The sequence below is a fragment of the Petromyzon marinus genome, chromosome 57 (genome assembly GCF_048934315.1).
Source record: "Petromyzon marinus isolate PM22_M1 ecotype Great Lakes invasive population chromosome 57, UKy_Petmar_22M1.pri1.0, whole genome shotgun sequence".
Taxonomy (NCBI): Eukaryota; Metazoa; Chordata; class Hyperoartia; order Petromyzontiformes; family Petromyzontidae; genus Petromyzon; species Petromyzon marinus.
The window spans coordinates 8,066,751-8,077,414 of NC_133723.1; the positions used below are offsets into that span (position 1 = coordinate 8,066,751).

General features: G+C 48.6%; 1 protein-coding gene across 5 annotated transcripts in view; it reads left to right on the top strand.

Moving 5' to 3' along the window:
* The window catches only part of LOC116954934 (gamma-aminobutyric acid type B receptor subunit 1), a 343,393-nt gene that overhangs the window by 172,000 nt on the left and 160,729 nt on the right, over positions 1–10,664 (top strand). For all 5 annotated transcript variants that reach the window (XM_032975771.2, XM_032975769.2, XM_032975772.2 and 2 more), the window contains one exon: positions 7,122–7,219. The gene's annotated coding sequence lies outside the window, so the exon portion shown is untranslated. The remainder of the gene's footprint in view (positions 1–7,121; positions 7,220–10,664) is intronic.

Consider the following 10,664-nt stretch of genomic DNA (forward strand, 5'->3'; position numbering starts at 1 on the left):
CCCCTGCGACTACAAATTGCATTCATAATAATGATGATGATGGTCATTTACAGCCCTTTAGAAATCCACTGCTGGTTGAAATGCCTCCCCATGCTGTGCCGGTAATGAGCGTTGTTTTGACCATACTTCACCGCGTTGGCCAGTGTGGTGCCAGGGACCCGATTCGCACGTCGCTCGCCACTGATGTTGGCCGTGGTTGGGACTCAAACTCGGGTCGCTCAGGGTTCGGAGCGCGGTGCGCTAACCACTGCCCCACCACTCCACCCCGAAGCTTCGTTTTCCGGTCCAAATTACTGTAATGATTTCCTGACTCCCTCTGCACGGCAACAACAACAACAGCAACATACATCTGTCATGCAGTCTGGTCCTCCAGGCGATGGCAAATCAAGTGCTGCTGAGAATTTTCAGGATGTACGCCTCATTCGTGTTATATCTGCGAAGGTTTGACATTCTGCAAAGTTGCATAAACTTCTGCGGGTGGTTTTTTTATTTGTTTTAACTTTTTAGGTTTTGTATTCTTCTCGCGAGAGGGAGCAGAGAACGCGCGGGCGGAGAAAATAATAGTTTAAGTTGCACTGTGATGTGTATCTCCAGTGACACGTTGACATTGTCCTGCATATACACGCATATTTTAAAGAGAGGGCTCATGGCCTCTTACATGCCGGCAATTCGCCAGCATTGAATCAAGCGAGCCTGACTCTTTCTGATGAGACACCGAGTGTCGAAACTGGTGTGGAGTTTTTCCTTGGGCTGAATCGACGATGCTGAAATGACGCGCTCCCAGAATGCCGTGCGGCCAATGGGGTTGTTTTCTTGCTGTGGTTGTCACACCTGATGAAGATTGCGTGTGTTGCAATTGAAACGTCGTGATTTGTTATATCAATTTATTTCTAACTACGCGACTTTACCGAAAGAACCAAAGAGTATGGATTCCTGCAGTCACGAAAGCTCAACATCAAGAAAGAAAAGTTATAGTAATAGGTTTTACCCTTTTAACTGGTACAAAAACTGACACCTTTATTCAAGGCATCATGTTTGCAATAACCATAACACAAGCAGTCAAAATGCAAACAAAAGAGACAACTCTGATAATAATATGCACTGTCCTTGAATTTGATTGGTCCACTGGTGTTGGACCAGAAGACGCCAAAAGGCGTACAACTCAAAAACAGCGCACTATCAGAGTATTGAGGGCTCGGGGTGAGCATTTACATTATGAGACCTCATTTGCCAGTAACAAGATATAGTAATAAGTTACTTTTATTTTGCATGTGGAGAGACAGGTATATGAGTGAGGCTAGGCGTCTCGTTAGCGCTAATGTTCTGGCCAATGACGCTCGTGATTAAGTTGTGTATCCAGTGAGTGATTGAATGCAGAACAAAGTGAATAGACTGAGGCAATAAAGTATCTACAAATATGTTGTTTGAGTTGTTTTGCCAAAGCCCATTCACGAGAAAGGGGCACGTTTTGAACATTCGGGGATTTAAAAAAATAATTTCCCATCGCAAGGTTTCACTTATTTCACTTTAAATCAGTAATTACTATCCTTTTTTTCATGAATTACCGTATTCTGTCCACTATACCCCCCTCCTCTGCAACTCCCGTGTGTTGGGGGTGTCAATGGGGTACCGTTTTTCCTCGTTTTTCGCGAGGGATACGTTCCGGAGATGCTCGTGAATGGCACATTTTGCGAGTAATGATATTGGCCTACAGATGTCGTATGCGCAGTCTGCGGATGCTTCTAAAACCTCAAGAAGATCTCCCTCATCACTTAATTTTACATCACTTAATCTCTCATCCCTTGATCTCTTTTCACTCAATCATTCATCACTTAATCTCTCATCACTTTCTTTCTCTCTTTCTCTCTCTCGATGCAGTTGTGTAGAGGTCCAGATGCCTACGGATGTCGTACGCGCAACGTCAGCAGATGCTTCTAAATCTTCCAGACGTTCTCTCTCATCACTTTAAACGCTCATCGATTTATCTTTCGTCACTTTCCGTCCCACTACCTCGATGCAGCCGTGTAGAGTTCCAGATGCGATTCGCGGATAGCCAAAATCGTGGATTGTAAGGTCGTGAATAACGGAGAGAATACCTGATTTTACAGTCAGATCTGTGTCTCCTTCTTCCGTGCGGTCGCTGATGTAGACGCAGAGCAACGGCTACAATTTCACATTCAGGTGGTCAAGCCAGACAACCGCGTCAGGAGCCAGCGAAGTAGTGTATCGCTGTGATGTCTCCTTCATATTTGTGGATGGGGCATTGCGTCGTGTCTGTTCTGGATGACCACCGTCGCATACTACGACCGGAGGGTTTTAACTTTCCATTTGTGTGTTCAGGTATCCGCATCTGCTGCCATGGTTTGCGCAGTCGATGCGATTTAGAGTGGACCATGAGCTTCGCGGAAGATCAAACCCGGGGATCTTTTTTTGCGTTGGGTCTTTCACAACAAGGCGGTGATTGTTTGTGAGTCCTTTTAAACTCCATTCAGTTCTCTCCAAGCTTCGGCAATAGCGCAAAGGGTTTGGTACACGGTAATGTGGTTCAGCACAGCAACACTGGTTCCAGTTCTCGGTATAGGCCGATTCCCGCCACCCGAACACAGGTGCCAAATTCCCAGACTGGCGGGCAACCATAGGTCGATGAGGTGCCAGCTGCAGATTGTTTCAAATAGCTGTTTGGTTGCTGAGCATAACTCGGGCGAATATTGGTCTAAACAATTTGAAGCGCACATGGAATCTGCTGGCACCACATCAACCCGGGGCAGTTGAACTATTGACCGATTGCAGTCTTAATAGCAAATGAGAGGCTGACTGGAGTGCTTTTGGAAAATGTCATATTAATAATGAAACGCACCCAGAGCTAATGCACATAGATAATACTAATACTGTGGTTAATCGGTGTCTATTGTCGACACTGTCACGCGCTTCAGAGGATACGGGGACATTGACAAGAAATGTGGTCAAATAGAAGCTTGGAATCGCACTCTCAGCGGGAAGAGGAACCGGGGGATTTGGAGAACACGGGCAAGTCACGTTGAAGGGAAAGAATAAAACAATATAATATATATAAAACAATAAAAATTCTCACGACGTTTCGACCATAACACAAACGGTGGACCGTTTGTATTGTGCTCGAAATTGTTATTTTTATATATATATTTTATTATTTTATTGTTTCCCTTCAACGTGACTTTACCGAAAGAGCTAAGAATATGAATTACTGCAGTCACGAAAGCTTTAAATCAAAATTTAACATGGGCAAGTTCAAGCCACCGTATTCACGACACCTTTTTTTAAACACCGTGAGAGCTCGATGAGAAAAATTAAGATGTTTGTTTTGTTACTTTTTTTCGGATGGCCAGTTTCTTGTTATTTGCAAGACAATCCGCCTTGGGGGAGTGTCGTCATCCAACAGCGGATAGATCGTGGCCGGTAATAATGGGTATATTTTTATTAATATATGGCCTCAGTGGCGCACAAGGGGGGGAGGGGTTGGGGGGAGGGGTATGCGGTAGCGTTATGCGATGCATGAGGGCCAAGTTGGTCACAAGGAATCAACAGACAAACAAGTAAAATATGTGAAGAAAAGTGTAACACGTAGTAGGCTTTTGCGACCAATAGTCATCAGGATGACGGTTGCTTGTGTTGCAATCGAAACGTCGTATTCTATTATTATTTAATTTATTTTATTTTCTACTTGACTTTACCGAAAGAACCAAAGAGTAATTCCTGCAGTCACGAAAGCTTCAAATCAAATATTATCCATAATCGAGGTTTTTTTTGTTTGTTAGGTTTGATCGCGTAAATATAAATGTGTCGTTAAACCCGCCACCACCCGACACAGAAAATTAGCAATTGTGTAAAGACGACTTCGACGCATTTGTCTTCGGATCTTTTTTTTCTTTATTGAAGGAGCCACGTGCTCACACACAAACAGGCGGAGACCCCCACTGAAACAGCCCCGAGTCTCCCGTGCATCTCTCTTACGTACGGTCCGAGGCCACACCCCCATTCTCGAACCTTCTCGCTGGCTCTTGACCACTCGTTCTACCGGCAGACTCCACTGGCCTCTTCCGTTACCTGGCCACGCTCCTATTCTCGATCATTCCCGTAGCCAAAAGTCCATTCGTGCTGCGGGCTGACTCCACTGTCATTACCTCCCGTGGCCAATAGTCTACTCACACACCGTATTCGAATTGTAAATGTTGTGGGTTTACTCTCCAACACACCGGTCTGCTGAAACACCTCATGAATTGGCAGGTTTTGTTCACGTCACAAACCTTACGAATTGGCTGTGTCGGGTGGTGGCGGGTTTAACGACACATTTATATTTATGCGATTCTAACCCAACAAAAAATCCTCTCGTGGATGGAAATAATATTTTGTTTTTTGTAAATTACGAGGAAATTGTATTATTGTATTACGGGGATACAAAAAAAACATCCGAAACTATTTCAGTAAAAGCGAGTCGGGAGAAAGGAGGGGGGGGGCACAGTCGCGAATCTTGCATAGCCCCCCGTGTTGAAGCAGCGAAGTGCGCCCTTGCATAGCCTGCGTGTCCGAGATTGCTGCGGGAAACGAGGGCGCTTTGGATATACCTCGGAGTCAAAGCCCGTTGGATGGGGACACGAATCACCGTCCACGGACGTGACAGCGGCGGCGGTGAAACGCGAGAAGGATCGCGCCTCGTCGCTGCACTCTAAGCATGGTGACATTCTTTCGCGATGTGCGTAGCCAACCGCGCTAATTGGAGGTGCAGTGTTGAGTCTATGGTGCAGCGTTGAGTCTATGGTGCAGTGTTGAGTCTATGGTGCAGTGTTGAGTCTATGGTGCAGTGTTGAGTCTATGGGCAGTGTTGAGTCTATGGGTAGTGTTGAGTCTATGGTGCAGTGTTGAGTCTATGTGCAGTGTTGAGTCTATGGTGCAGTGTTGAGTCTATGTGCAGTGTTGAGTCTATGGGCAGTGTTGAGTCTATGGGTAGTGTTGAGTCTATGTGCAGTGTTGAGTCTATCTTCAGTGTGTACGTTCAACACCTTTCGCACGTGCGTACGTAACCAACCACGTGGTGGGGTGGACAAGTGTTTTTACTCGACGCCGAGCCGTGACTGCCCCGACGCACCACACCCCCCCCCCACCCCGACACCGATGTGCCAGCGACACACTCCAGCGTACCTGCCGTGGCACGGCTGGCACGGCTGGCACGGCTGGCACCCAGCGGCACACTGGCACTGCGCTCTCTCGCACTCGCAAAGACAAAGGTGCCCCCACGTGTCATAGCCTTAACTGACATCGGATGCAAGGTGCCGTGAGCGAGCAGAACCTCTCTGTAAAGGCCGGCAGGGTCCGCGAGCAGGTGGGTGGGTGGCGGGTAGCATGCCCCGACCACCTTTGTCTCCCCCAGTGGCGATGTTCACACCGGTGCCGGTGTGTAAACATCGTAACCGGGGAGACAAAGGCGGCCGGGCGTGGTTGCTGGCTGTTGAGGAAGTCACCCCCCTCGTTTGCCATTCCGGCCTTCAGAGGTGCTCGAAAACAGCACTTGCTCCATCGGTCTGTTCAATGTTATAAGGGGACTCTTTATCTTATGATGTGAAATACTCGGTACACTTACATATATCCATACGGTGTGCGTAAACATATATTACTGTTGCTGTATGTATAACTCATTTTGGCAAGGTAATAGATCATAAGAGGCCGGGTGCTGTGAAGAACTTGACCTTTTAACATAATAGCAGTCGTTATTATGGGAAGTCAGAGGTGACCGAGCGGCTGGGAGACATTTCCATGGCCCCATTCAAACACTGGGCCCGCATTGCTCCACGGTGGCGAGATGTTAACTACCTCGCCTGGTACGCAGGAGGTCGTGGGTTCGATCCTGACCCTGACGCCTGCTGTATATTTGGAGTTTGCGTCTCTCTCTCATCATCATCACGGTGGCTAGGATATGTTAACTACCTCGCCTGGTACGCAGGTCATGGGTTCGGTCCCGACCCTGACGCCTGCTGCTGCTGTATATTTGAAATTTGCGTGTCTCATCATCATCATCACAATGGCTAGGAGATGATAACTTCCTCGCGTGGAATACAAAAGGGTCGTGGGTTCAATCCTGACCCTGACGCCTGCTGCTGCTGTATATTTGGAGTTTGCGTGTCTCTCTCTCTCTCTTTCTCTCTCGCCGTGGTCACGTGGGTGTTTCTCCGGGCGCTCCGTGACGCCCTCCGACCCTGTCCACCCATCAGTGTAGAATGGGCACACCGCATGGTCCGGTCTCGTGTGGTCTCACCTCGTTTTGACGACGTACAGCCAGCGTGCAATCGTAAATTTACACGGGCTGGACTGGGGCTCTCTGGAGCTTCCTTCCTTCTGGAGCTTCCTCCAGTTGCGGAAGCCTCCCTCTGCCTAGCGGTGGCGTGAGCAAGGACTTGCAGGGCTGGTGCTCTACCCTCATCACCGCTGCCCACGTTGGGCGCTCCGCTGGCAGGCCGCGCAGGCCCGGTGTAGACGTTACAACACACAGCCCGCCAGCCACATCTGGCATAAGGTGGAGCTGGCGGGGTGTGTGGCCCTTACAATTAAAAAAAACAAATGGTTCTGGCTTCACGATCGTCTCATCACACGGGCAGAGAGGGCCGAAGCTATACCTGGGTAGTGGGCGGGGATACCTGGGTAGTGGGCGGGGATACCTGGGCAATGGGCGGGGCTAACTAGGTAGTGGGCGGGGATACCTGGGTAGTGGGCGGGGCTATGCAGGTAGTGGGCGGGAATACCTGGGTAGTGGGCGGGGATACCTGTGTTACCGGCGGGACTACTTAGGTAGTGGGCCGGGATACCTGGTCAGTGTAGTGGGCGGGGCTACTTGGGTTAGTGGGCGGGGATTGTAGAGGAGTAGGCAGGGCCAAGTAACAAAAAAAACAGCCAATCGGCTCGCTGTGCGACGGGGCTAGTGAGATTGGAGGTGTGGTTGTGTAATAGCAGGCGGGGCAGGCTCACCACGTGTCCAGGTTGAGCCTCACAGATATTTGGTAGCTCGAAGTCCGGTGTGTGACTGTTTTTTTTTGTATTTCCTCGTGCCTGATGGGGGCTGTTTTTGTTCTTGTTCTTCAATCTTTTTATTCCAGGCGCAGCGCTTGGGAGCGGCGGTGCAGCCAGCTGGGACCCACCGCGCGATGAACCCGACGACCCGAGTTTGATTCCCGGGCCGTCGCCAACGTCAGCGGTGAGTGACGCTCCCCGACCGCTGCTGCCAGCGTGCCAACCGGCACTTGGCCAGCGCTGTGCGAGACAACTTTCGCTCGTCGACGCGGGAACAGCGGTGCGTAGGTCGTCACCCATTCAGCAGCAGATGGACAAAAAAAATGGGGCTGTGCATCATCATTTCTTGTTCGTGTATTTTTTTCTTCTTCTTCTTCTTCTTAAGTCCGGTCGGGAGTGAAACCCACGCAGAGCAGATGGAGGACGCACCAATTCCCATGCAGAGAAGCGCCCGAGTTGGGATTAGAGCCGAGGCGCTTTTTTTCAGCGCTTGCCATAGCCTTTGGTTTGGACTGTGGGTGTTCTTCACAGGGCAGATTGAACATCAGTGGGTGTTCTTCACAGGGCAGATTGAACATCAGTATGGATGATGCTAGATGCCCTAGTCTAATGATACCGGTAGCAATGCAAAATGATTTTCGAAATAAAATGTGTGTTTTATATATGAAATCGAATAAAATATTAAACTTATTAATTCTTTTTTATTTTACCAGATAAGGTCCGCTGAGCTACGTAGCTCCTGTTTTTTTTTTTCAGAAGCGACCAGTCTGTCGCGAATGATAGCTCAAGGAAGTGGCTTATCATCATCACGTGGAAACTCACAGGGGCCAAATACCCTAAACGCACGCCGGTTTTTAATGTTGGGGGGGGAAAAACCTGGAGGACCCGGAGAAAAAAAATTCCACGCGACCACAGGGAGAGAGAGAGAGAGAGAGACACGCGTACTCCAACATGAACAGCAGGCGTCAGGGTTGGGATCGAACCCACGGCGTGCTGCGTACCAGGCGAGGTCGTTAACATCTCCTAGCCACCGCGGCACCCCGCCTCGTCTCAACATGTCGTACGGACACAGATGGGCACGTTGATGGTATAGAGAGTAGGATGCAGTGAGCCACAAGGATGCGAAAAGAAAGGAAAAGCCTTGAGCCTGGATATGAATGGTGGGGGGGGGGGGGGGTTGGCAGCACGGGTGGCAGAGTGGAGGGGAGTTGTTACATCCATGGGGGACGGGGGGGGGGCAGAGGAGATTGAGCGACCTCCAACTGACGACGGTTGACCGTGCGGGAGGGATGGATGGGATGGAGGGAGGGGGGTGGTGGGCAGACTTAGACGGCACAATTGAAAAATAATTTGTATGAAAGCAAAATGATGTGCGATGCGACAAAAAATATATATATTATTATTTTTAAAGTCACAACGTCCGCTCGCGGGCGACAGGTTTCTACCGTTTTGTCACAGATAAAAGAGAACATTGTTAAAATAGCGACAACAGCGACAACCATAAAAAAACAAAAAATCCAATGCAATATGAAAGGAGAGTAAGCCGCTGCCCTTTGCGAGCGATTTTTTTTTTCGCAAGATCTCACTGTTGAAAAATGCCTCTAGGTTTCGACTGACCGGGCCGGCCGGGCGATCTGGCAGGCGGCCTCTCTTGTTGGCCAAAATTCTCAAGATCACAGACCCCCCCCCCCCCCCCCTTGGGCTCGTCCAGTCAATGGTGAACACCGCAATCAATAACCCTATTGACATCTGGCTTGGCCTATTCCGAACGTTTCTCTTTTTTTTTGTTTAACCTTTTGATCTGGCTGATATTTTTCACCGGCAGCTGAGCAAAATTGATTGCGTTTATTTATTTATTTTGTGTATATATATTACAAAAATATTGTGGAGGGAGGGGGGGAGAAGGGGGGGGGGGGTGGTGGACTCGGCAGGGGTTTTTGTAGAAGGCGACTTGCGTATCCCCAGTGCAATAAAACGTCAAGCATTTTTTTTGCTCATTTCAAACCGTAATTGGCTTGGTGATGATTACAAAAAAAACATAAACGAAAATTATTTTCTGCATGGCTCTTTATTTTTACCGGAAAATATTTTTCGCAAATTTGACTATGGCTATGGTACGCGTCTTCGCATTCCGTGACGTTCTCCGCAGGCAGATTACTGCCGTGGCTTAAGTCTCCAGCACGCAACCGGTGTGCTGTACTGGTAACAAATTGGCACGTTCTGGTTACGTTACAAACCTTACTCATTGGCTGTGTCGGGTGGTGGCGGGTTTAACGACACCACATTTACATTCTACCCCGATCTAACCCCCCCCCCAAAAAACCTCTATTATGGATTTGTGTGTCACCCTTTGCGCTGTTTACGCTCAATGTCTATCATTTGGTAGGCCCCATTTCCCGCATCAAACCCCCAAGACACCATTCGTGCATTTGATATCTGGACCAGAGAATTACTGCAAAGTAAAAAAAAAACCTCATTGCTATGCTGTACAATTCAATGCAGCGTGTAGCAATAGGGAAAATAACAATGTTAATTATTTACCCAGGGAAACTACGTCAAATCTCAAGACAATTTTTTTTTAGCAGGGTCTTGCATTTGCATTGTCACGTGTTCTCAAATTCTACTCCTCCATCGCTGTTTTGGTGATAATGGGGAGCGGTGACTTTGGCCGATCGGTGGACCAGCAGTGGCTACCGGTGGTAAAAACCAAAAAAAAACTCAACACAAATATACAATTTAAAGAAGACGAACAATTCGAGGAATTTGAAATACAAACAAAAAAAATGTAGAACCTAAAATTGCGTCACCTTACTAGCACCGTGCATGGGACCACGAGTCCACATCCCTTCGCCGGGGGACGGTGTCACGTGGCCGACAGGCACCGTCGAACTTGCGACGCAGAACGCGCCGGTTCGATCCCCACCTCCTGGTTTGGCAGGTGAAACAATGACGTTGGGGTTGGGGAGGGGCGAGTTTCCTGAATGCCCTCCACCCCGTCGCCATAGGCGGAGTTTGACTTCTATATTTTAGGGGGTAATGGGGGGGGGGATTCGCGTTGTCCTTCGCATTAAGAATCGCGGGTGCATATAATTAGATTTTTTTTTATCTTAATTGTAAACTGCTGACAATAACTTAATGAACGTGTGCAGTTTGGGCGAGGCACTGCCCCTCTCCCCGTGCACCCCCCCCCCCCCCCCCGCAACCTCCTCGCACGCCCGTCGCTGGTTGTCCTCTGGGCAGTACAAATAAGACACAAACCAAATCCATTGTCATTTATATGCAGACATTACCCCCGCTCCTCCTCCTTCTCCTGATCGGCTCACAAGAGGATTTCCTCCGCTTCTCACTCCTCTCCGACTGTGCGCACTATCATTGCCGCTTGGTGAGATCACGTTCGGGCGACGCCACTGACGGCCCTCCAATTATAATCGCTCCGGTGGCGTATTTTTCACACGCTTTTATTATTACACGCTTTAATTTAACTCACTCTGTCTGTTGTTGTTGTTGTCGTTGTATCCTCAAATGTTGTAACTCAATTTTAACCCACTTCCCAATGTGGTATGGACAGCAAGCTTGGTATACTTATGTCATACTGATGACAATAACTATATTGTATCATAAAACAAAAA